This window comes from Stenella coeruleoalba (genome assembly GCF_951394435.1).
Source record: "Stenella coeruleoalba genome assembly, chromosome: 7".
In the NCBI taxonomy this organism is placed as follows: domain Eukaryota; kingdom Metazoa; phylum Chordata; class Mammalia; order Artiodactyla; family Delphinidae; genus Stenella; species Stenella coeruleoalba.
The window spans coordinates 100,603,342-100,631,152 of NC_137153.1; the positions used below are offsets into that span (position 1 = coordinate 100,603,342).

Sequence of the window (27,811 nt, forward strand, 5' to 3'; positions counted from 1 at the left end):
TGAAGGATAGGTAAAAAGAAAATTCTTGAACCACATGAACCTGAAAGACTCGTACTGCACCTTTGGAAATTCAACAAGTCAGATGCTCTGATGAATGCAGAAAAAATTCTGAGTCGAACTCAGGAACACAGAAGATACAACTGGCCCGATAAAGATGAGGACATACCCCAACTACATGGGAGGCACCTTTCAAACTAGCATAAGCAAGGGGACCCCAAGTGCAAATGAGGGTCAAAACTAACTAGAGACACACACAAAATACTGCTGCAGATTTTATTACAAACTAGAATACAAAAGTCTAAAGCCTACACTTAAAATTTAAGCTATATGCTGAAATATATATATAGTGTATATATATAAATATGATGGAAATTGAGAAGTGGCAAGAAGGCAAAAAAAATAAAAGCATACTAAATTCTCTGTTGTGCAGAGGAGTGGGATCAAAAGTTATTCAGTTCTTTGACTTTGGGAACCAGAGAAACACAGAATCATGAATGTATTTGGAAAACAGAGATAATCACTAGTAAAGTGGAAACTAGATTTGGCCATTTAAAAATAGTTTATATATATGAAACAAATGATACATAGAAAAAGACAGAAAATAAAGTCTAGAAAGTATATTAGATTGAACCGTAGGAAACTGCCATTTTTATAGGTCAAAAGCAGTCAAATAACAATTTCATATGACTCAATCCATCAACAACGACAATAATAGTGTCAGCTAATTTGTTCAGTGTACGAGGCACTTTTAAAGGATTGATTGAAAATCTATGTATGCATGTTCCTTTACAAATAAAAACTGTAGTCCTAGAGACATTATGTAATTTATCTGAGCCATGCAGCTAAATACTGGTGGGAAGAAGTAAACCAGTGCTTTTCACAGTACCTCTCAGAAAAAAAAAACCTTAAAGAATTAAGGTCAAACATACTGGCCATAACAATAAATATTAAAGGAATAAGTTTCCCTTTGAGAGGTATGTTAAAATCCAATTAAATGTTGCTTATAAGCAAAAATATATGAAACAAAATGACAGACACCAAAAGTTTAAAATCAGAAGGATGAGTGAAATTATTTCAGACAAAGAAAAGAAGAAAACACTGGGAACATTAATATCAGGAAAATAGCAGCACGTAGTTCCAAACGCATAAAGGGTTATTTTACATCGATAAACAAAATAAAGGCCTAACAGTAATCTTTATGCATTTAATATTATGGTAACACATAGAAATTGCTATCAAGAAACTGACAAAAGTCCATTTGTAGAAAGAGACTAAAGGACCATTCTTATCAGTCTGTGACAGCTCAAGTACAGAATCAGGACACAGAGGATATGAATAATATTACTACAGTGGCTGAGTTAATAAACATATCTGCACTTGTCACCTGTAGAAACCATGCTCTTTTCAATCCTCAGGACACAGAAATCCCTAATACACAATAAGTAAAAATTGTACAAACCTCACTTAATTACCATGATAAATAAAACCAATAATTTATGCAAAAGTTTCTACGTAAGCAATAAAGCAATATGCAGCCAAGTCCTACTGAGCCGCTAGCTGCATTCCCAGTAGTCAGGTATTAACAAAAATGTTCACTTTCCCTGTACTGTTTTACATTTTTAGTGATTCTATTAGCACAAAACATAGAAGTTAAGCTATCTTCATTTTTTTAACTGCCACCTTCGGACTTTTATATCAAAATTCATCCTCCCTCGATAATGACTGACTCAAAATTTAAAATAAAATACTGCTCATTATTTCAAAATCATTGAAAATGAAGTCATGTACGTCAAAGATGACAACAAAGTTGATCCATGTCTACTCCTTCACTGAAAACAAATGACCTAGTATCAACTCAAGAAGTGAGAACCAGTTTTGTCTATTTTCTTGATTTTTTTCCCCATCAAATCAGCCCATCTTTTTCTTTAATCAATGTCTCCCTCCTCTTTTATTCTCACCTCCCAGTTTCACTAACCTATTTGAACTCACCTTTCAAGCCCCCACATAAATGCCACTTTCTCAGAGACACTTTCCTCACCCTCGCAGACAAGGTCAATCCCCATGACACTTCCAGGAGACCCTGCTTTCCTCCCTAATTCCAAGTAACTTGGAGTTACTTGTTCAGAGGCTGTCTCCTTCACTAGATTGTAAATCTCATGCAGTCAAGACTGTGTCTTATTTACTATAACATGTGGAGATGGTAAATATATTGATTCTTTTATTCAGAAAATTTCAGTTCAAACAAATTTTTAATTCAAAATATTTGAGTTCTACATGCAAGGTATTACCCTAAGGGTATTACACTGGGAAAACGGCAGTAAATAAAACAGGAATTTTTTTTTAATTAATACTTTCCCTCATCAAAGAAGTAAAAACAATATAAATGCAATGGAGAAGAAAATAACAGGCAAGCTCGGTAAATGGGAAGGGTTATACAATGTTAAATGTAGTGATCATTAGAGAAGGCCACACTAAGAGGTGACATTTGAATTAAGATGTGAAAATGATGACAAAGCAACCATATGGACGCCTGGAAACAGAGCATTCCAGCAAGAGGGTACAGTCGATGGCAAAGGGCTAGAAACCACAGTCTACTCTGTAGGTAAGTCCATACATGGTTCTTGTTTAAAGTAAGGATAGAACTCTGGGAACATGAGTACCTAAAGATGGGCAGAGAAGCAAAAACTCTTAAAAGAATAAAGAAGCTAACAGAGATAGGAAATGATTAAATATGATACATATTAAATACTGTGACTATCATGTGGTCAATGGAAAATTAACGTAAAAGATTTTAATTCCATGTGTACTTATGATACAAAGCAAAATGCTATAAATATTCAGTAATATCAAATATTTTAAAAACTGCAAGAGTTACCCCAAAATGGAATAAGGAAGTTATCCCTGAGCAGTGGAACTATGGATGAGTCCCGCCAAATTCCAAAATGAGCACGTACTGTTTTTACAACTTTCAAATGGAAATGAGTATAATTTTAAAGAATCATAATGGCTTAGAGAGAAAAAGGCTGAGAACAGATTATCTTTGCTCTATCTTACTGCAAGAAGGCATGCCAATATAATTTCCTGAAATGAACATATATTTTTAATTGGAAAAGATCTTTTTGTAACCAGGTAAAGAGCGAAGTTCTACTGTATGTTATTTTTAACCTTCATCAAGCAATTAAAGCTTAAATTTACTTGACCAGAGTTTATAAACCCCCATGGCAAACTTGCTGGGGTTTCTCAAAGTCTGGGCTTTAGGCTGAGAAGTTTTTCAGCTTGTCTTTTACTACAGTGATGACAGTAATATGATACTCAATGCTGTTAGTACAGCAGTAAACTAAAACTATATTTGCAACTCCACTCAGGCCCCAAATCACCAAGAATCTTCCAATTCTTTTCAGGTTGTTTTTTTCCTTTGCCTGAATGGATTGTTTTGGAAGCTTTTATTCATCTCAAAGGAACATCAAACTGAAACTCCATCTCCTTTGTATCATACCAGGACCACCTCATCAGAGAAGCCATAGTGGATGTTCACTGAATGTTTGACAACCTACAAAACTATTTTAAGCACCTGCTGGATAGAAAAAGTACCTGAAGAATCAAAGAATGACTTACTGTCCTTGTTAAGACACCTAGTACTTATATCAATGGGACAGGATCCTTTCACAATGTGTTCGGATATCAAATCATCACATTGTACTCTTTAAATATCTTAGTTTTGTCAATTACACTTCAATAAAGCTGGGAGGAATTTTTTTTTAATAATTTTTAAAAACCCACTGAGTATATATCACTTTTCTCACTCTAAAACTTCTCTCCACCTTATCACATCAATTTCACTGGTATTTACTCTGATATATAACAAGTACTCCTGAATACTGCCACGCTTTAGCTTCTCAGCTAAGTTGCAAGCTCAAATTTCCAGCTACCAGCTGAAAATCTCTGCCTCCTTAGCTTTAGACACGTCTAAAACCAGCATGCCTCACTGACACAATCCTCATAGCCTCATGCCCCTGCTCTCTGCTAATGGCATCGACGTGCCCTTTTTTGTCCCCAGAAGCTCCCTGCACCCTTCTGTTGGCCCTGCAAGGCTGACCCAAAGGGCTTCCCTGGTGGCGCAGTGGTTAAGAATCCGCCTGCCAATGCAAGGGACACGGGTACGAGCCCTGGTCCGGGAAGATCCCACATGCCGTGGAGCAACTAAGCCCATGCGCCACAACTACTGAGCCTGTGCTCTAGAGCCCGCGAGCCACAACTACTGAAGCCCACACGCCTAGAGCCCATGCTCTGCAACAAGAGAAGCCACCGCAATGAGAAGCCCGCGCACTGCAATGAAAAGTAGCCCCTCCTTGCCGCTACTAGAGAAAGCCCGTGCACAGCAACAGACCCAACGCAGCCAAAAGTTAATTAATTAATTAAAAAAAAAAAAAAAGACTGACCCAAAGCAGACCACCACTCAGCCACAAATTGTAACCCATCACTCACATGCAGCTCCTGGGCCTTCGATATGACTCCTCTGCACGGAATGAGCTTCTCAGCCCACTTGCCCATTGAGGCCAGAAACCCCTTGCAAATGTTTCCTCTACTCCAAGGTAGAGTTACTCTCTCCATCCTCAGATATTCAGATGGCACTTTGTCTAAACCTCGGTTTACAATATTTATCACTGTCTGCGTGATCTCAGGCATTTGTATCCATGCCTCTCCATGTCTAGAAGCTGGTTGAGAGCAGGGAACCATCCTTGCTTGGTGGTTGCTTTTCCTTTTTTAATTTTCGTACTGTAGTGTCCTCAGCCGAGCACAGGGACTGAATCTCATAAGCCTGCAGAGATTTTAGCTGCATGAAACTGAACTGACAGGGTCTCAGATAAAGGGAGGAGAGCACAGATCCTACTGAATTTGGAAAAGCCAAGTCATCCTGCCCTAGCCTTTGAACCTCTGGGTCTCTGTGTCTACTCAGAAAGCAAAGCAAGCCGTTCTCTGTGGAATTATAATAAATACCGGGTACAGAATGAATTCCTCCTTTTCTCGACATGACAATAATCCCTCTCCCAACAAATCATAGTCCAAGATGGCAAAGCAGCCCCTTAACAAAAGGCAATTCTATTTCAGCTGTGCTGCTCCCTGGGTTAAAAACTCTCCATCCTTATCACCTGCTGATTGCCGACTGCTAGGGGGGCCTCGTTTAATGCTCCCATGACGAAACCTGCCTATAATGAGTAACTCCCCCTATCTGCTCTGCTCTAGAAGCAGTTGATAGGCCCTCCCCAGCTGCCTTGCTTTGCACCTAACGAAAGGTTCGCAGATACCCACCACGTGCTTCTAAATGCCCTGCCTTCCCTCGCCAGACACCCGGATGAAGCAGAGTCCTGGTGGAAATAACATTCTGGGGCAATGATATTTGTTGTCTTGGTTGTCACGCAGCTGGAAATCATTTTCTTCTTTCCCATTCATAATAGCCCAACCTTCCCATCTCTGGGACAAGAACCCTTTTTTGTGTTTGTTTTTGGTTTTTTTTTTTTTTTTTGGCTGGGCCACATGGCTTGTGGGATCTTAGTTCTCCGACCAGGGACTGAACCCGTGCCCCCTGCAATGAAAGCGTGGAGTCCTAACCACTGGACCACCAGGGAATTCCTCATAGCACGCTGCACCGATTCAGGAAGAGCCATGCAGGCTCCTGGGACCTCAAACGTCTGGCCCATGGTGGCAATCTCAATCACAGCCTCTCCAAAACGAAAAGAGGCAAGAGAGAGCACATGCACGCACAGACACATACCCCACATGCATCAATATATATAAACACAAACATTAGGTTTGTATAAGCAGAAGTACAATTATGGAAGGCTACGTAACAAATTCATGACAGAGGGGTTGGTTACACCAGATGGGTAAGCTAGAAAGAGCAGAGGGATATTACATTTCCTTTAGACACATCTGTATCATTTGAATCATTACAAAACCCCCATCTTTCTATAAATGAATGCAGCTATCTTTTGGTGAGAACACTTTCTACTGTGTTCATAGCCGAGTGACTTAAACAGGATAAGTAAAATGCATTAACCAAGCAGAGTTCACTGTGGCATGACCTCAAAATAGGTCTGACTTCCCAGCAAGGCTAGGTTTGGATTATTCTAGGAAGCAAGTTATCAACTGACTATAGAGCCTCAAACACAAATTGCGTCAAAAGTTAGAATATCTGAAATGAGAAGGAAGCAAGGGCTACAGATAAGACACAGTTACGTCTATCTCTAGACTTGACAACTAAGAGGTAAATCTGGGCAAAAATGTTTCAAGTTTATAAAACGAAAATGAGAATACCAGGATCCATCTCTTCTCACCTTGTTAAGAAAAGCTAACTGACCTGAAAACACTGGGCCTAGTTTGAAGAAAACATTCCTAAAGTTGAAACTCAACAAACATGCTCCATGTCTGAAGATGTTTCAGAAGAACTTCAGTCATGAACATAATATGATAGAATGCAAGCTCCTCGAGAGAGGGGACCTTCTGTGTCTTGTTTCCTACTGTTCCCCAGTACCTTGTAGGTGTGCAACAAATATCTACTGCATCTGGAATAAATGAACAAATTAAAGATTAAGGAACAAGTAAACGAAAACTAGAATTAGCAACCAGATAATATCAGTGCCTATTCTTATTTTATAGATATAAAAAGAATTGGGCTTCCCTGGTGGCGCAGTGGTTGAGAGTCCGCCTGCCGATGCAGGGGACACGGGTTCATGTGCTCCGCAACGGGAGAGGCCACAAGAGTGAGAGGCCCGCATACCGCAAAAAAAAAAAAGAAAAGAAAAAAAAAGAATGGAACTTCGACTCATTCAGCAATAACAACACTGGAAATTAAAAGCCCCTTGATTCCCTCTATCTTGATTACCTTTTTCTCTTCTGCGTTTCTTGTTTTATCTCCTAGGTCCCTCCCAGATGTTAATCTCCTAGGAGCCTTCCCTCACCCTCACCCCCACCCCCACCCCATGCCCCTGAGGGTCAGGTGCCCCTGCTTGGTGCTCCCACAGTGCTCTGAGCTTATCGCCCTGTCACACTGAATTGCAATCATCATTTGTTAATATGTCTGTAAGCTCAGCTCCTGCTGGAGGGTAGGAATCCTGCCTTATTCATCCCCCCTCCCTGCCTCCATCTAGCACCTAGCACAATGCTTGGGTTATAGCAGACGGTCAGTTCAGTGCTGCTAGGGGTAGAACAGAACTTGTTTCCTCTGCCACCAAATCATTGCTCCTTCCAAAGAGCCAGGAGTATCCTTCTGTTAGGGCCAAGTTTCAGAATGAAGGCAGCTTGGGGATTGGTCAAGAAGAACCGCTTAAACATAGAGGAAGAAAGTTGAGTATAGCAGACTTACATGAAATCGAATCCAGTCTATTGTTCTGAGATTTAAGAAAATGGGAAAAAAGAAAACTTGCTAAAAAGGAATGGTTCACAGTAGCCCTCTCTGTACAGTGAATACTAAACCTTAAGAAGCCAAGGCACACACAATGGCCATAATGAACAAGAGCTCCTTTAACAACAGTTTCAACCTTGGAAATCCCACCCCAAAGAGATCCATAACCAGGTTTTATTAGTCCAACTTTCTCTCTTTCAGAGAAAGAGGCTGGTTCTGAAATCCCTTTCCTTTATCTCCATATTAAATAAAACAAACACAACCTGATCTACCTCATTCAGGCTTACACGTTATTTGTTTTAGCACTGGACTAAAGTTAAGAGTCTGCCCTGTCCTTACACCACTTTTTTTAAAAACAGTACCACAAAAATCAAATAAATTATAGCCTAAATCCACACATGTAGTAAAACAGTCCTCTCATTTCTGAAAGAAATTTGAATGTTACATGAGCTTCAAAGTTGAAGTTTCTACAGTACTGATCAGATGACAGGAGCCAACGTCCAAGGATTGAGACAATTTTCTTTGCCCCACACCCCCAGGTCAATAATAGTAACAACAATATTACTCTGAAATCATACCAACCTGCTGGAAAAAAAAAAGCCAGGGAATTTAAATAAAATCACCAAAACCAGCACTCTCCCTCCCCCCTCCTAAAAAAACCAAAAAAACTTTGAGTTACTTCAACTTAACTAATTTAATTAATTGATTAAACGTGCCAAACCCAAGTTCCCTTGCAGAAGATAAAACAAACTGCTGGGAGGATCATTCAAATTGTATTCAGAAGACAGTAAAAAGCAGCTGACCTAATCTCCTTTCATCATCTGTCTCCTTATTAGCCCAGCACCTCCAGATTCGAAGGCAATTAGAAGACTTACTCAAATCAGCTGCACCTTTGACATGCAGCTGAAAGGCCACCCACTCCCACCTTTGACACAGAGGTATTGCGGTGTGAGAGGAAACCTCCAGAGTTGCTGGAAGTCTCTCCCAAATGGAGCCCACAGAGATTCTTCCTGTCTGAGAGATAATGAGCTATACACCTTCACTCTGGACAGTTAGGGGAAAGAACAACAACAACAACAAAAGAGGCAGATGACCAGAAAGGAGGTTCCCAGAGAAGCATTCATCTACTGCACTGGGCGAGCTACTTCTATTGGAGGTTAAACTTAATAAAGGATCTTCGTGGTGTGTCAGCCCTCACTGCAACACCAAGGGTGCTTCTCCCTTCTCCCCAACATCACCCCCTTACCTTTTACAAGGGCGTTAACCCCATTTCTAAACTAATAATAATTCTCTTCTGTGCTGCAAATATTCAACCGCTGTGAAATACTATGTATAACATACACACAGTCAAGAATGTCGGTTGCCATGAGATTCACGTTTCAATTAGCATTAACTAGCAGGCCCTTCCCTAAACAAAAACAAAACAGAATGCTTTCTTGGTCAGCTCTGAGCCTGGGGAGCAATTTTAACCCACATGCTTCAAGGGCCTCGCAAGGTCCAGATGTAACACAATAACATCATTAATTTTCACTAAATTATATTTCTCAAAAGGCCACTATCAATTTGGGGGCAATACGGGCGAAGAAACTGCATATTCTTTATTCTGTAACCTTTCTATAATCTGGATAAGCTGGCAGCAGCGCCCTGAAACTCACTCGGCATGAGTTACGAGGGTATGTGATGGAATCAGGGCCCAGGCACCTCTCAATCATTTCAGTCCTCTCTATGCCCAGTACTTGTGACTCAGTGCCTTCCTGCGTTGTGGGGTTAAACTGTACTTCCCCCTCCCTGTCCCTAGGTAGTACAATTCCTTAAAATAACAGCCAAGGTCCCCACAATTTATCGCCTTGTATCTTTCCAGCCTCCATTACTCCAGACTCCAACTACATAGTTCACTCCCCACCATTCATCTTTTAAGAGACACATCATTTTCATCCTTCAAGTCCCTTTTGTGAAGTCTGCCCCAGAGACAGAATTTAATTTTCCATTGCCTGGCATGCCAAGTTTCTTAGATTCTACAGCTGCCGCCTAGTTATGCAACCCAGCTGCTATATATTGAAGTTAGCTGCATCTTTTCCCTCTGTACTGCAGCTCTTTCTAGAGCCTCCTTTCTCTCATCCTTGTATCTGCCACCGTCGAAGGAATGCAGTAACTGCTTATCCGATTAAAATTTCCTCCTTTTCTCCCAACTTTCTAAGGCATCCATGATAGCTCTCCATGAGATAGCTAAATAACACTACAGGGATTTGGAACATAGCGTGGTATGTAAACATTAGAAACCAAATAAGATGCTGAGTTAGCAAGGCCAGAGCAAGCTTTCAAATTTTAAACCAAGTTTTATTACATCACACTTCACTTTTAAAATACACCATGTTCCTCAAGTGTGTATGCATATAGGTACCAAAAAAAAAAAATTAAAGAAAAGGGAGACAGGCCACACATCAAGCACAGATATTAAAATCGTGACCTCAAACTAAATCTCAGGTCTTGTTATTTGGACCCTTTGAGCGTCCCAGTGAAAATGATACAGTCTATTCCACTCAGGTTGCAACTTTCCTTACTAAGCATTTGAAATAAGATTCTCCTGCCTAAAAATCATGAACCTCAGACTGACTGTCACTATGTATCAAAAAGACTTAGCAAGTGAGAGTTTTACTTGCTTTGAATTTTCCAGTAGGTCTAACAGTCAGAACAGATTCAGTAAAACCTTGAGAAGTCTGTGGTAGAATCTTCTTTTAAATCAAATTACTTTTCAGAAAAGATTAGCTTCAAATAAAAACAGACGTTTCAAACTCAGGTGTTGAAAGGGCTGCCACTTACATTCCCACGTCTGGTAACTTTTCCCATCACTCGCAGAGATTTCTGAGATCCACTGAGTGCGCTCAGCACTGAGCAGCAGCTCATCTCTTGAGAGACAACGATGCAAATGAGAAGTTGGCCAGGTCAGACTACAGACTCCAAGTCAATTCTAACGTTAAGTAGCTCACCCACTTTAAACAATATGGGTAGTGGAAGACTGACTGGGGTGGGGTAGGGTGGTATTATTGATGTCCTTGTGCAGGAGGAAAGAAAAAACAGGGGAGAACCGACTCCCAGCTCCAGGTTCTTCCCCCTCCAGGCATCTCCCACTGCTGCTTTTCCTCAACCCTCTTGGCCTTCCTGCCCTCCCCCTTACCTCCCAGACTAACAGTTGACACTTCCCTCTACTCTCGCCCTACTGTTCTAACATGGGATAACCACCCTCCAGTTTGTAGTGTTGTGGGGGGAGCTGGAAGGAACAGCAGAGATGATCAAACCCCTCCATTTTCCAGATGAGTACACCAAGAAGGAGGACCAGCTGACCTAACCGGCTAAAGTCGCACCACTAGGGGACGTGGTGTGTCTGTGGGATCAGATTATGATAACCCAGTCCTCCTGCCTGGCTCCTCAGCCCGGCCTTCCCGCCACACACTACCTCTTTCTCTGGCTACTTGGCTTCTTTATCCTCAAATTAAATGGTATCAAGAAAAATGCAGCCTTAATAATGCTGATCGTTATTCACAATTTTGCTTTTGGGGCAAATATGCTCCGGCCTCCCCAGAATTGGAGAATCAAGGGCAGAAACAAATGGATGACATTATGCATGTGTGTGTTAATGCAATTTAATTCGGTCCAAATTTCAGTACACACCCTTTTTCCTTGGGGCTTACTACTCTTCTTTGACAAGGAAATAGTTTCTTAGGAAAAAGAACTTAGTTTTAAACCAGCACGGTCTCCCTCTAACCCGAATTGCAAGCTTTGAATAACAGACCTCCTGCTTCACAGTTATGTTTAGGCTGGGCAAACGACACTTAATGCAAATAGGTGAAAATCACGGACTGTTAAAGCCCGAAGGAATAGAGGATTTTGCTCTCATAACTGCAGTCACCTGTTTTCAAGATTCATGTTTGTAAATATGTATCTATTCCAATGGGAAACAACGCGTTCATAGAGAAACTTTAACAAGCCAGCGCTCACTGGAAACCCCCATTTAGGAAACCTCCATAGATTTCAACAACAAAAAAAAGAGAAGTAGCAGCAGAAAGCAGCAATCTCAGGCCCCGGACTGAAGGCAGCAACAAGTCCTGGATACCGTCATTCTTACACATCAAAGTCCAAATGGCAGCAAAGAAAAACAAGAATAAATGATAAATCCATTCACAACAAACTAGTCCTGCGCACACGCGCGCGCGCACACACACACAACGAGCCCGTCTATTTCAAAACCACCAACTCAAAGCCAGGTCCCTCCCTTGCTTTAGAGTCCCCAGTTACTTGATAAACGTGTCTGTTAGACGTCCGGACAGAAACTTAAGTTTAAAGTCCTCAGGCGGGGAGAGACCGCTGCGTGGCCGGTGAGAAGCAAGTGGTGGGGAAGCTCGGCGCTGCGGGTCGCGGGGACCCCCGGCGGTCCACGTCCACCGGGACGCGGCTTGGGGGTAATGTTGAGCGCCTCCCGCCTGCCAGCTCGGGCCCCCACCCAGACCCAGGTAACCGGAGACCACCTACGTGTCACTTGGGCGGGTCCCGGCCGCTGGCACGGGGCACAGCGTGGGCCCCGGGGAGCGCTGACCCGGTTGGGAGACGGGAGGGGCGGCGGCCCGGGCGGCTGCGGCCACTTCCCTCCCGGGGCTCGATCAACTGGTTGGCTGGGGAGGCCAAGAGCGCCTCGCCTCCTGCAGGTCGGCCCGCGAGCATGCACACCCACCCACACCCGGCACAGGCGCGCGCGTACACACACACAGACACACACACACACACAGCCACAAAGCCCGTCTGCCGCAGGACAGCGCGATCCCAGCGCGCCGTTTGGCGGCGGAAGGGACCCGGCGAAAGCTGGCTCCGCGCTCAGAAGGCACCGTCCCCTCGCGCCACCCCGCGCCGCGCCAGTCCCTTTACCTGCGCCCGTCGCCGCCGCGCGTCCGGCTCCCGCTGCCCCCGGGCTGGCTTCAGGCTGCGCGGTCAATCCCCGCAGCCCCCGCCCCGCGGCCCGCCGAGCCCGGCCCTCCGCCCGCCCCTCGGCCGTCGCCCGGAGCGGGGCCGCCCCCTGCGCCCACCCCGCCGGGGTCCCGCGCGCGCGGCCGGGAGGCCGGGGAGGGCTCGGCGGCGCCGGGGCCCAGGCCGCCCGAGATCCCGGCAGGCTCCGCTGGGGGACAGGGGCGTCGCGGCTCCGGGAGCGTCAGCCGCCGCTCGGCCCCGACTGCTCCGGCTTTGGCGCGCTGGCAGGGCGGCGGGGGAGGGGGGCGCCGAGGGAGGGCCGCGGGAGCAGGGCGGACGCCTGCCCCCTTCTTCCTCCGCCTTCTTTCTTTTCTGCAGGCTCCACGTAGCACAAGTCAGCAACTCCCACACCCCCGACTCCCTCCCCCTGGCTCATTCCCTTACCTGGCGCGACGCCCCCAGAGCCCCTACCCTCTGTGCTCCTCCTCCCCCATCCAGTTGCCGGACTCCCCGCCCCGCCTGCAGGGGCGGGGGCGGAGGGTAGCCCAAGCCTCCCATTCATCATCTTCCCACCGCCCCCCACCCGGATCGGACCCACCCGCGTCTGGGGACCCACCCGCGTCTGGAGACCCACGGCCTCCAGCTCCGGATCTCCATCCCCACCCGCTCCCGTGCTCACCTCTGCGACCGGCAACTTGCGGGACTCGGGCGGCCTCTCCTACACGTTGCATTTTCATTTCGTCGCTCTTCTCTCCCCACTTGAAAAGCTCTGGAAGACATCGCAGGGCCCGCAAAATCCCCGATGTCTGGCCTCTCTCGTAGTTCCGTTTCCAAACTTTCCCGGAGGCACAGAGTTTCTCCCAGTGCAGCCTTCAAGTCGAGGCTGCAAAGAACGCAGAGTCAATTTTGCTGCCGGAAAGGTGCACACGTTTCCATTTCTGAGTTTTCGATTGCCTGGGTCTGCAGACCAAAGCAAGTGTGACTGTGCTCCCCTAGTTCTCCATATCCATGATTATAAATTTCTCTTCCGCTTTCCCAGTGTAACTTTGCAAGTGCAAACTATCAATTTTAGAAGAGTAATTAAGGGCGGGGAATACACACCTGGAGGTGTGGTTGGGAGCGGCGCAGGACTAAGGCCTGGGGATGGTTCTCGGGAAAGTGGCGGGCACAGAGATTCGCCCAGGTTCTGGAACAACACCCGGTCCACCGGGGGCTCTCCAGCCGCGCCACCCCCTACCCACCTCCCACCCTTGGCTTCCTGGAGTGTTGGCAATTCTCTGCCTCTAGCTCCACTGCTAAAGGCGCGACACAACAAAAGTAGCAGCTTACGAGTAAAAACTGGGCAAACTCTAAACGGCACGTGGGGTCTACGACAGCAGCATGTCAGGGAACTCGGCAGGACTGATACAAGTACATATAAGAAAGAAACGCAGAACCAGGAGGGAGGGCTGCGTTGGGGGCAGCCACTCGGTAACCTTGGGCTTCGCAGAAATGGGAGGTCACCGGAAACCGCACAGGGCGGGCAGGGGAAGAATTCTTGGTGGGGATGGAAACGTCTCAAGCTTACAGTGAGGTCTGCCTGGAAGAGAACGTGACCGTCGCCCTTAAGTGACTGCTTCGAACCTTGATTGAGTTCGTCTTGCGGTTTTCAAAGGGCGCTCAAAGCTAAACCCTGACTGCTCATCCATTACTCTCAAGCTGTTTCCTTTTTCAAACAATGTAGCAAATCCCCTTTGTTAAAAAATCAGCCTTAAAGAACTCTGCGTCCTCTCCTTTCCTACCAATTTATCATTTCTTTTATAATAATCCATTAAAATGTGAAAAAATAGAAATTTTAATACATGCACGGTGCTAATATGTTCATTTACAGCATGTAGAAATGCATATAAAAACTCTTATCGCAAAAATAATGAGAGCTGATCTTAAACTCTAAGGAAAGATACCAGGACAAATAGGAAAATGTCCACTATATAATCTAAATATAATAAAAAGCACATATTGGTAAGAAAAGAAAGACTATACTGAAAGGGACTTTTGTTTTGCACCATAGCTCTACCCACCTCAGAAAAATCACTTAGCTCATTTTCCTGTCTTCTTTCTACTACACGCTCTTTGTATTTACTGTCGGGTTTCTCAATACCAAAACTTCTATATCTAGTAAAAAGAATCTTTTAAAATTTTATTTAAAATAATTAAATTATTATATTAACTATAGCAATAAATAGTATCAAATAATTAATTTACAAATTAATTATTTCAATCTTTCACCCTTCCTCATAAATCAAAGATAAAGTGCAAATGAGTTTCTTGCCTACCACTCAGCTTGAATCTTTTCCCAGGATATTGATTTTACCTCTTGCCATATTAAGGAATATGGTGGCTTCTGCTTTGACTATATAGTAACTGCCTTAACTACTCTGTGATCCTTTCTAACATCAAATGAGGAGTTCTGTCCACGCAAGACGTGTATTCAAGAGTTCCAAGTTATTGGCTTTAAAAAAACTTTCTTTCCTCTTTATTTGTCCTACCATGGCCTAGAATGAACTGGAGAGCAAAGTACAAGGTCAGCCTGGACAGACCTGTCTCCCTGACACATGCGGACCTGTCTGAATGAGACTGCTCTTCACCCAGTTTTTCTTTAATAACTTTAAAATCAACTGTAGGTTGTATGCCCAGTGTAAAAGGAGAGAGAAAATGAAATCCAATACAGAATCCAGTTCAGCACAGAGATTAATCCATCAAAACTAGTATTGTGTTCCAAACGAGCCAGTTTTCTCATCTGTAAAATGGGATAATAATACTAATAAAGTCTATTTTATCAGGTTCCAGGTTGCCTTTAACAAGGTAAGATAATATATTTGAGCAGGCTTCTTCAAACCCAACAGTAGGTGATGTTATTTCAATAGAGATGCAGAAAGATACCTTGATATACTTTCTTTAATGTTTTTATCTGTCTGTGGCCCTCCTGCCAATCAAACTGATTCCATTTCTTGGATAGTCATCTTAATGCTTTCTGTCCTAACCTTTCTCTCTTATCCTCTGCCAAGCAATGTTTCTCTAGATCTGTTTCTTCAAATGACTTCACCAGAGCCAGAGGCCCAAAGATAGCTGGTGCTGTCAAACGTGAGAAAAAATATTTTCAGCAAAATGAAGAGAATTTGAATGAGGAGTATTTCAAGTACAGTTTACATTAATATCTTGATAACTGTAGACTTTGTCAGATTATTGCTGTTATCTAGTGGTCCAAGGACTATAATCTGCAGAGCATTTAGGATTGAAACATTGGCTGTCACTACTTTTGGCTCTGTTATTTGTTCAGAAGGGTTTGCTGGTCATGCCAGTTCCCTCTGCCTTCCCACATTCCCTTCCGTCTGGCAAAAAGCCTTTGAAATTTTCTACTAGAGAGTAATCAAACCTATCAGCAAAAAGATCTGTTGGAAACTTTCCCTCCAGTCTGTTAATGTAGAGACTGATGCAGAGAATGTATTCCGGTGAAACAATACCCTGAGAGAATTCAGCCTGCTTGGGAAAATTTTTCAGGTGCCTCTCAGGCAGAGGTTTCTTCCTTGTTAAAATGGGGGTATTTATGCCTCGCTGCTGTTTTTCCCCTTGACTGGAAAGAAATCATTCTCCTTAGGAAACGTGTCTATTTTAAAAGGCCAGCGGCAGAGGTGGGTGAGGTCAGCCCAATGTAGTAAAACTAAAATAGCATAAAATAAAATAACACTCTTCAGGGTAGAAGTGACATAAAGAGACTCTAGGAACAGAGAGTAGAAGATGGGATTGTGTGTGCAGCAGCCCTGTATGAGGACCAGACTACAATGAAATGAAAGCCCTAAATGCACTGTTTGCTCACCTTTTTCTTATCACCTATTTCTGCATGAATAATCTGGGTAGTGTCTGAAGTAGATCAAGGGTGAGCAAATCCTTTTCCTGTAGTTTCCCTCACCCAAATAAAAAGCCTTTGATCTAAAACAGAAGGGGAGGGGGGAAGAAAATGAAGAAAAAACCGTATATGTGTGTTACATGTATAATTTTAGAGCTAAAAATAGACCTAAATATCCAAAAACTCATAGAAAGGGTCACAAAACAAAAAGTTCTTAAAACAATAATAAAATTGGTAAATTTCTAGTAAGACTGATAGTGAGGAAAGAGAGAAAAGAAACAAGATTGTGAATGAAACTATAACTATAGTTTCGAGACTTTTTTTCTAATACTAACAGAATGTTGTGAACATTTTTAAAACTTAGCTGAAATAGATACTTTTTAATAAGATGCAAATTACAAAACTTTATTGAGTCAAACAAATTAAAAACATGAATATATTTGTAACTATTGAATAAATTAAATTCATATTTCTAAATCTACCTACAAAAAGGGTCAAAAATTTGGTGGCAAAGATTTACCAAATCTTCATAGGTAATCTCTATTCAAATGATTTCAGAGAAAAAGAAGGAAAGCACCCCAATTATTTTATGAGCTAATAAAATCTTGATGCCAAGATCAGACATTAAAATAGAAAGGAAGGGCTTCACTGGTGGCGCAGTGGTTGGGAGTCCGCCTGCCGATGCAGGGGACACGGGTTTGTGCCCCGGTCCGGGAAGATCCCACATGCCGCGGAGCGGCTGGGCCCGTGAGCCATGGCCGCTGAGCCTGCGCGTCCGGAGCATGTGCTCCGCAACGGGAGAGGCCACAACGGTGAGAGGCCCACGTACCGCAAAAAAAACAAAACAAAAACAAAATAGAAAGGAAAATTCTAGACCAATCTCAAAAGGAATAAAAAATTTTATTCTTACATATAATCAAACCAAGTTCAGCAATGTGTTTTTAAAAAATACATCACAAGCACATCAGGCTGATACCATAATGTAAGAATGGCTTCATATTAGAAAATGTAAAGAAATTTGCCACTCATTTTTCTTAATCTCAACAAACTAGAAAAGGGAGGAATTTCCTGAACATGATAGAGTTGCTACCAACAACCTAATTCTAGAGGCATTATTCTTAATGTTAATTCATTAAACATTTTCCTTTTAAAGTAAGAAAGAAAACGAGGATCACTTTACCATTTCTATTCCACATTGTAATAAAGCACCTTGCCAAGATAATAACACACGCACACACACACACAGAAATTGGAAGATATAAGGTGTGGAAAAGAAGAAAAAAGTGATTTGTAGATGATATAATTGTCTTCTGAGAAAATTCAGGCAAATCTAATAAAATAGTAGAACAAAGAAGAGAGTTTAGCAACATTGTTGAATAAAAGATCAATGTACAATGAAGCCACAGCCCATTATAAATAATAAATGTTTGAAGGTCTCACTTATGTAGCAACAAATTTTTATTATACCTTGAATAAAAATTAAAAGAAAGGTATAGTATCTGTATTTACTATATGTAGAAAATTATAAAAATTTATTGAAGTACATGAAGAGGCCTCAATAAATCGATAGATAATATCATGTTCATGGACGAGAGGACTCCATAAACAGAGTGCAATCTACTCCAAATTGGAATAGGGTTTTTCATAGACCTTAACAAAGTGATTCTACGAGTCATGTGGGAGTGGAAGAGGCCAAGAATAACTAAGACAATTCTGAAGAAGCATAAGGAGGGAAAATTGTCGCTCCAGGTATCAAAATATTCTAAAGCTTCACCAACTGAAACAATGTAGGATTGGTGCAGAGACTGGTAAATAATCTCATGAAAGAGAATGGCAGGTTCAGAAACAGAAGCACACATAAATGAGATAAGCCCACGTAAAATAGTACATCGAAGATGTTCTCTGTAGTTCTCTTTAGCATTCTCTAAATATATTTCCGAAACAACATGGGATACCTACCTCACACTATAAACAAACATAAGTTCCTAATGATGTGAAGACCTAAAGTAAAACTTCCAGATTTTTAGAATATCTTCATCTTTTCAGGGTAGAGAAGAATTTCTTACAAACGGTGCAAAAAGTACAAACCATAAAAGAGTCTGCTCTTTTCTTTCAAATAAAATACGGCCGACTCTAACATGCTGGATTCTTGTGAGTTCTAGTAGTTGATGTGATGTCTGCCTCAAGACCTGCAATGAGTGTTCCAGGGAATATGCGCAGTATTGTGCCACTCTGGGCAAAAGTGGGACAGGGGTTTTCCCAAGTCATGTGTATCTTATGTCATTTCTGTTGTTTTGACTTGATACCTATTATACCTCCTAGAGCAAGGTGGAAGAAGCAGTGGGGTAGTGGTCCCTTAACAGAAGGCTCTGAAACATTTTTGGATGTGGACCCCCTTCAGAACTGAATCAAAGCTATGAGACTGCTTTACAGGTAAACGTAGGTATACATATTGTAGCAGAAGCAACTGCAATATCCATTCTCTCCTTTTGGGGCACCAGCTAGATTAGATTTCCCAGCCTCTCCTGAGATTAATCGAGGCCACGTAACTGAGTTGTCTCCAGGATAACTTGAGCATAAGTGACTTCTGCTGATTGTAGGACTACCAAAAACTCCTCTCAGGTGTGCTCCCTCAGGTTCTTTGTCCCTTCTGTTGATGGGATGGCAATACCCACACCAACCTTGGAAGCCACGGAGGGAAGATGACAGGCAGCCATGACTCCTGACGCTTGAAGGACGCTCCTGTCCACATGAAGGACAGCCTCTCTACTGATGTGAACATCTCTCTGGACATTTATGTGAAAAAGAAATTTTTTGTTCTTTGAGCCACTAAACTTGGGGAATCTCTCAGTTACCTTGGCTTAACTAATATATATATATTCATACACACTTTGACTGTAATCTCAGGGGTTCAATGACATCCTATAGCCTAGATTGTGGATTGATCTGAGAAAAGTAGAGATTCTGATGACCTGCCCTCTAGAGTGGGCATTCGCCAGAAGTGGGCGTGTTACACCTTTGCACAAACTCTACTGGTCACAGTGCACTGAATGCCTCTGCCAATCCCCCCTCATTTCTCTGACAACATTTACTCTGCCAGAAGCAGAGTAAATTCCACAGGTTAAAAAAAAATAATGACGTGAATGGAAGACTGGTCAGCAATACCGGGGACAAACTCCTGATATACACAGCAGTACGGATGAACCTCAAAAATATGCTGAGCAGAATTAGATCCAAAACAGTGCATACTATATGATTTCATTTCTGTGACGTTCCAGAACAGGCAACACTTATCTATGACGTTAGAACAATGATTGCATAGGGAATGGGGACTGACAGAAAAGGCACACAAGGGAACTTCCCGGGGTAAGGGAACCATCCTATATCTTGCTTTGTGTTGTGGTAACATGGGTGTATGTATGTGTCCAAACTCAGTGAACTGAACATTTAAGATTGGTGTAACTTATTATTTGTAAATTACACCTGAATAGTATATTTCAAAACACAAGTGTCATTATCTGGATCTATCCATACAATGATATTTCTAAGACAAACTATTATGGAATAATATTCAGCCATCACATCCTCTGAAGGCTGCTGTTGTGACTGAACATATTAAACACTACAACCCTTAAGAGCAGAGAATGACTGTACTCCTGTATAAAACCAAGATACACTCTACACATGTCCTAAGAAAAATTAACTATAATAAGCAAGTCAGGATAAACAACAAGTTCCTATTGCATAGCACAGGGAGCTATATTCAATATCTTATAATAACCTATAATGAAAAAGAATATATATACATGCATAACTGGATCACTTTGCTGTACACCAGAATCTAACACAACATTGTAAATCAACCATACTTCAATAAAAACTGTTTTTTTAATAATAAGCAAGTCAGTAGATTATTCCTATGTAAAAAGCCTGTGACTTTCCATGGCTAGGATTCTAATTCTATATAACCATAAAATATATTTATATAATCAATAGTATGTGTCTTCTGGCTTTAGTGGGATATAATAATTACATGACCAAACTATATTTTGAGACTTTTTTCCCATGTTTTCTTCTCCCTGTATTTCTACTTTCCTTCTCTCATTGTTGAATAGCCGTATGTTCTGTGCTCATTGCTCTGGAAAGTATATGACAAAACAGAAAACAGAAGAGCCAAAACTCTTTAGAGAAAACCTAAGCTCTTAGGAGAAGGGGATTTACAGGCATACACAGTATGCATAGACCTGAAGGAAAAAAAGTATACTTGGAATGTGAGAGCAACAGAGAAAAGACTGTGTATCCCAAGAACAGAGGGCACCTCTGTCCTGCTTCCCAGCAATCCTGCTGGAGAGAAAGCAAGCTGCCTTAGAAGAAAAGACTGCAAGATGTGTTTAGGTAGATGGAACATGGCATAGCTTGGTCACAGATGGTCATGTCTCACAGGTAACATATCAGCAGTGGACTTGAACAAAGGAAGTCTCAGAGGCAACCTCTGCAGACCGATGCTGGAGAAGCCCCTCCAACACGTTGCCATTATATAAAACTCGGGAAGAGTAACTGACCTAGATAGGGGTGTGTAACTATAATTCCCCAAGAAAAGAAGAAAACTGCAAAAGAACTGAGCTCATGTTTTCCCACCAACCATGAGGAATGGGAGATCCAGAAAAGAATTTAATCTGAAATATAGAAAAATCCTTCTTGAATATCTAAGTTTATTGGTTGACATTGATACCCACTGTATTAGTTTGGCAGGGCTGCCAATAACTGGGTGGTTCAAAAAACAGAAATTCATTTTCCCACTGATCTAGAGGCTAGAAGTCCAAGATCAAGGGTTCTTTCTTCTGAGGCTTCTGTCCTACTCCTGCAGATGGTGGTTTTCTCCAGATGTCTTTACTTGGCCTCCCCTCAGTCTGTGTTCGTCTGTGCCCTAATCTGTTCTTATGAGGATAGTCCTGTTGGACTAGGGTCCACCCCTATGACCTCATTTTACCTCAATCACCCCTTTAAAGGCCCTGACTCCAAATACAGTCACATTCTGAGGTGCTGAGGTTTAAGTTCTTCGAAAAGAGTTTGGGGGAGACACAATTCAGCCTATAACACCCACTAAATATGGAGTTCTTATCCATGATTGTTAAGGACCCCTGGCCACCTTGTATCTGTGCCATGCAAAGATCACAAACCCTACAACAGGAACTAATTTGATATAAAATATGGCCACAACCTTCGGAGGATTGCTCTGCAGACAAGAGGTGACCTCACAGAAGTCACTGCTAATTTGCAGAGTACAGAGGGACTATAGGGGGTTTGAGACAGTAACACGGGATACTCTAAAACCCCTGGGAAGATGCACAGTGATCAGAAGGAAGGAAGTATAGCAATTGAGCCTGGACAGAATTTGCTGATGAGGTTAATTAATCTCCAATTACTGAGAAAATATCTAGAAAAAAATATCTCTGAAAAGTTATCTAAAAGCCATTTCTGGGACCTTAAGTTGATAAAAGATAAACAGCAATAACAATAACTGGACTTTTTCCCAGAGAGAGATCTGAACTGACTTGTAGAAATTTAGACTAACAGGTCATGCATCTGACCCATTAAGGACAGGTTTTGGCAAGGATAAATTACACTGAGTATCGTAATATATTCCGAGATGAACTTGAATGCACACGATCCTCCCCCTTCCGTAATTCTTCCAACTGGTAAAGGAGAGGGAAGAGGTGGAATTCCTGATCATCTCCACAAGCAGGAAGGCTGAGCCTGCTCAGCAGACATGGATATGTGCCATTCAAATCCATTCCAAGAAAGAACTCACAAACCTGCTGCAAAGGGTGTGGTTAGCAGATGGTCCACGGCTTCAGCAATTTAAGGTGACGCCACATTCTTCTTAGGGCATCCCTTGAGCCAATGAATGAGCAAAGTGATAGCCAAGATTACACTCTTCTCATGGTCAACCATGGCCAATGACTGAGCGGTGGGGTGGGGGTACAAGGACCTAGCCATTTCTGTCTAATGAGGGACTTCTCTAATGAACCATCTTTGCTCCCAAGGTCAGTATTGGGCTAGTGAAGACTTTATTGGGTCTGTATCATGGTCTGGTAGCTCCCCCTGTCCTATCCTTCTTCTCCACCTTTTCTTTTCATAGATGTTACTCCCCGATAAACCCTTTCTTTGTTCTCTTACCTCAGCCTCGGCATCTACATAGAACCAAACCTGCACAAGTATCTTCCACAGTTTCTATCTTATTTAGCTTTCTATTTATCTTTCAATGATCGTCATATAATAGTCTTTTTGTTGATATTTTCAAATTGCTTGAACTGGAATTGTTATGGTCTTCACCCCTCTGTTTAACCTAGTACTGTAGGTTACATGTTTTTTGTTTTGTTTTGCTTTGTTTTAATGATTTGCTTTGCTAAGGATTTCTTTTTTGACCTTTATGAAAAAAAGAAACAGATCTAGGATGGATTTATCAACGCTATTCATTTTCTGCTGTGTATCTCATTAGTTGTTTTGTTCATAGTTAAATCCTTCCTACTGACTTCCTTGGGTTTATTTTGTAAATCTCCTTAGTTTCTGGTGCTGAATGCTTAATGAATTTATTTTATTCTTTCTTTTTAATAAAAAATTTTAATAATAATTTTCAAATGTTCTCAACTTGGTATACACCTCAGGCACTTGGACTAATGTTTACATTTCTCAACAAGGCTTTATGGGTAGTATATATTTAGTCTTTGTGTATCTTTGAATGTTTTCTATTCTCTTCAAAAAAATAAAAAGTAAATTATGTAGTAACCTAGAAACTACACATCTACAGAAATAGGTCTTTATATAAAAATTTATAATTCGTTTTATAAATTTATACAATAAGCTCAGGAAAGTTTTCTTCTACTATATATGTCATTGTGGCTTTGCTTCATTTGTTCTGTCTCCTTCAGGATCAGCCTTGTCAATATACTGGCTCTTTGTTCTCTGTTCTCCATTCAGTTCCTCTCGTCATTTTTATCTCTTTGCCCTTTTTTTAATCTTTTGCCCTGCATCCTAGGAGACCTTATAAAGTGTGAAACCCACATGATTGATTCTATTATCCATAGCATATTTTTCTTTCTGATCACTCCAATGTGGCTTTTATTTACATTGAATGTTAAATTGTTTTCCAGTTCTTCCTTTTATCTTTTTAAAAATCTCTCATGCTGTTAACATTTTATATCAAACTGCCCTTTTCATAACACACCTGTTTTCATTTCTTAAAAACTCATCTTTTTATACTCTATTGAATAGGTATGTCTCATGCAGTACCTAGCACTTAGTAGAGGCTTAGTAAATACTTGTTGGATTATTAATCTTAAGTGAATGAATGAACCTTCAACAGTAGGTCAAGTTCCATAGTAGAGAGAAAAGATAATATGCTAACAAAATTGGCAGTTCATTCAAAGAAAAATGAAATGTCATTATTTTCTGTGTTCCAAGTTTCATTCAAAATCGGTTGTTAAAGTATGATGAGAAGATTATCTAGCATTTAATTTAAATCTGTTTAGAAGAGATAATAGATTATCATCAAGACTGAATCCAACCTATGCAACAGGGCACCTCTTTTTAAAAATTGCCTTCAAGAAAAAGCTTATTTCTGAGATGCTGAAATCTCCTACCCACTCTTTTGCACTCTACAAATATATCTGAAGTTCCTTCTTTCTGTGTTCTCTTGAAAAAAAAGTTTGCATTTGAAACATTAACAGTGGAACACTTAAACAAAAAAACAAACAAACAAAAAACGCCATAAAACCTCTTCTGGTAATATTAACCAGCCACAAATGGCCAGGGTAAACTTCCTTCATGAAAGCTTCTTGCCTAGAGGTGGGATTGGGTCCTTATGTCTGCACAATAACCTCCCTGCAAACATATGAATGCCAGATGGTTGGAACTGTTCCATTAAGAAACTAATGTTTTCATTGTTTGGAATTTGATTTTGTAGTTTTCTCCATATAGTGATTTGATTGCAGCATTTAGAAGCCTTGAGAGCCTTCCCATAAATTATTCCACCTCTCAAATGTGAAACTAGGTTAGCCTGTTTTTCCATTAGTATGTCATTCCCACTTTCTTCCTCAGATGTGGATAATTTAAGTGGGATTCATAAAAAGAAAATGTGGGTTTTGTGCTTCAGTTGTTTCTTCAAGGAACTTGCTACTGAATACTTCCCTCACTTTGTTTATTTAAATATTTATATATGAATATTCATGAAAAATTAATAATAGCTAATAAAGTTCTTACTATGCATTTATATGGCTCTTACTTTATTTTCATAGTTCTCACACTATTCTAAACATTTTATACATATTAACTCATAGAAGCATCACATCAACTTTGTGAGGTCAATACTATTATTATTTCTACTTTGCAGTTGAAGAAACTAAGGAATAGTGAAGTCAAGTAACTTACCTAAGGTCAAACAGGCAGTGAGTAGTAGATGTAGAATTTCAATCCTGGGGAAAATGTCTCAGAGTCTATGGTCTTAACTACCTCACCCTACACTGCATTGTTTAAGTCCCAACGAATCTAGCTTGTTCCAAGAGAACAATGGTAAAACTGGATTCCCTGCTCCCTGGTTAGTCCTCATTAATATGAACAAGATCTTGATATTACTGTGGCAAATGTCTTATCTATTCCAAGCCTTAGAGACTATGGCAGGGTATATAACCAACTATCAGTAGGACCAGTCTCCATTGTATCTTGGAGAGATCTATTATTCTGTTTAAGAAATAAAGGAGGTTTTCTTTCCTGAAATCCTTTACAAATTACTCTTGCTATGGATGCTTTAGTTTTGGTGTCCCTCATTATATTAAATGGGACATGAAGTTTTTTTAAGTAATCCATTTCATTAGAAATAAAGTACAGGGACTTCCCTGTGGCGCAGCGGTTAAGAATCCGCCTGTCAGTGCAGGGGACACGGGTTTGAGCCCTGGTCCAGGAAGATCCCACATGCCGCGGAGCAACTAAGCCCGTGTGCCACAACTACTGAGCCTGCGCTCTAGAATCTGTGACCCACAACTACTGAGCCGTGTGCCACAACTACTGAAGCCCACACGCCTAGGGCCCATGCTCTGCAACAAAGAGAAGCCACTGCAATGAGAAGCCCACACACCACAACAAAGAGTAGCCCCCGCTCACCGCAACTAGAGAAAGCCCGCACACAGCAACAAAGACCCAACACAGCCAAAAATAAATAAATTTTTTTTAAAAAGACATAAAGTACAGCATGAAGTTACAGAAAATGGAAGTGGGCTGCAAAATGAAAACCTTAAGAAATTATAATTGCAAAATGGCAATTACTGTGATGTAACTCATGATCAGTAGGTCCTTGTAGGAAGGCATATGCCTGCCCTCAGGGTTAAAGACCATGAGGACATGATAATGACAAACACTTGGAGTATGACTGCAAGAAGAAGACTCAGGGAAACTAAGTAGTTTAAAGGGCTTTAGAGCATCTTTATTCAAAGGCAAGTATTTAAGAGTCATCCTAAGACCAGTTTGGATTTGTCAACTTCATAGGCAAATGAATGGGCAGTGGACATCTGTTGTTGTTTTGTTGCCCAGGATCCATGCTCCCTTCTGCTAACAGCACTCTGATATTTCTTTCTACTGATTTGTGTTGACTTAGCTTTCTCCTATGATGTGGTGCTGACCATTCAAAGCATTCAATTCCACAGTCACATTGATTAATTCAAACATGAGCCAGTGATCCTATCAGAGCCACTGATGTACAATCTTGGGTACTTTTGCTTCAGCTGAGGAGAAAGGAGTATATTCTCTTTTCCTGCTACAATCAGAGCTATGAAACTTAAAGCCTGAAATGTTGGAGGCCAACATGAATGAGAACTTGCCAAAGGAGGAAACCAACACTCAGAAAAGTAGCATTGAGAGACATAGAGGGAATGAGATAATATCCTGATGACATAATTTGAACCCCTAGATCAAGGTGTACCTATAGTCTGTCCCTTGAGCTTTTAAGTTACATAAGCCAATAAATTCCAGTATTTATTTAAGCTTTTTGAGCTACCTAAGAAGTCCTGACAGAAGGAGAGAACTAAGAGTCCTTGGCCCCTTTGGAGAGAGTTTGCCTTGTGTTCCTTTGTGAGGAAAAACAATGGAGCACTTGAAGAAGGCTCTGGAGAAAAACAAAAGGCTGAGATTTGAGGATATCCCCGAGCAGAGCTAATCTTCCAGGGCATTAAAAGAGAGGGTCTAGATTGTGCCTTTTAGAAAAGCAAAGGAAATATTCTGGACTTTCACACAGAATCTTTGGGGATGAAGCAAACAGAAAACGATTTCAACAATAGTTGAAGTTTTATGGTGGTAACAAAAAGGCTCCATTTGCACGGTTGTGCCAGACTTCACAGACTTGCCTTTTGACTCGTAACCCACACAGATGGCTTTGGGCTCTCAGAGAAAGACATTATTGACCTGGGTTTCCAAACTTTTCAAGAGATTTAATCCCTAGCAGGGATTATCTTGGTGTGGCATGCTGCTAGTGGTTACCAGAAATCCTTTCTTTTCTTCTTCCTTAATAGTGGAATTTTACCTGGCACATGGACATTCAGCTAGCACCTCCACTACCCAGCCTCCTTTGCAACTAGTTATGATCAGTGATAGGTGATTTGTTCTCACCAATGGAAGTGGAAGAGTGTGAGTGGAAGAAATGTATGCGACTTCTATACCATTTGCTTAAAAGGAAATTGCCTGCCCTCCATCTCTGTACTTTCTCCTTCTAGCTTGATCTAATTTCAAATGATTAATGAGAACAACACCCTAGGGACTGCAGAAGCAGCAAGATGGAAGAAACAATGTTCCTGAATGATTAACTGAAGACTGGAAAGCTCTCCCACCAATCTGGACCACTCACCACTAGACTGTTTCTTGACCGAGAAATACATTACTATGTTAGTCAAGCCCCTGTATTTTAGGGCTCTTTTTTCCTATAGCACCTTAGCATCTATTCTAATTTTCCTATTTTCTGAATCTTTCACCATAGCCTTCTCCACTTTTTCATAACAGATAGTTTCCATTCCACAATGTCTCCTTAGTTACACTTCATCTGCTCAGGGTCTTTTTGTCTCTCTTTAGGTTCTATAGGCTATTGCAGCCATCACCTTATTGCTTTCTCCTCTGACAACCATGCTGAAACTTTTATCAAACAATATTGAGAAAACATCTCTGCTCAAACGTTAAGAGAGAAGCCCCTCAGCTATTATATAGAACTTCATTTTGATCCATTTCTGAAAGACTTGCCTGCTTGGATTTTGTAAAGGGTATGTGTCATTCTTAGTCATCAGGAAGACTTCACCTACTCTGCTAGTGACTCTCACTGAATGTTCCAGAACAAAATGCTCTCTCTCTCATTGGAATTTTAACTGTATAAAGTAGAGGGGAAAAAATGAAGGTTGAGAAATTTTTTCCCATAAAATATCTGACACTTTTCTATTTTCTCAATTTCTGAAATGTGCATGGTCTGATTATTAAGAACCGAATCATCTTCCCCCAAAAGTCAAAGGATGTAATTGTCATACATTGTCCAGGGG

At 41.5% G+C, this 27,811-nt stretch overlaps 1 protein-coding gene across 9 annotated transcripts in view; it reads right to left on the reverse strand.

Moving 5' to 3' along the window:
* LPAR1 (lysophosphatidic acid receptor 1) overlaps window positions 1-27,811 on the reverse strand; it is a 400,858-nt gene that overhangs the window by 155,961 nt on the left and 217,086 nt on the right. For 3 of the 9 annotated variants that reach the window (XM_079927183.1, XM_079927182.1, XM_079927185.1), the window contains 2 exons: window positions 16,215-16,327; window positions 13,038-13,241 (listed from right to left, as the gene is read on the reverse strand). The gene's annotated coding sequence lies outside the window, so the exon portion shown is untranslated. The other 6 variants (XM_079927188.1, XM_079927187.1, XM_079927184.1 and 3 more) reach the window with 6 other exon arrangements.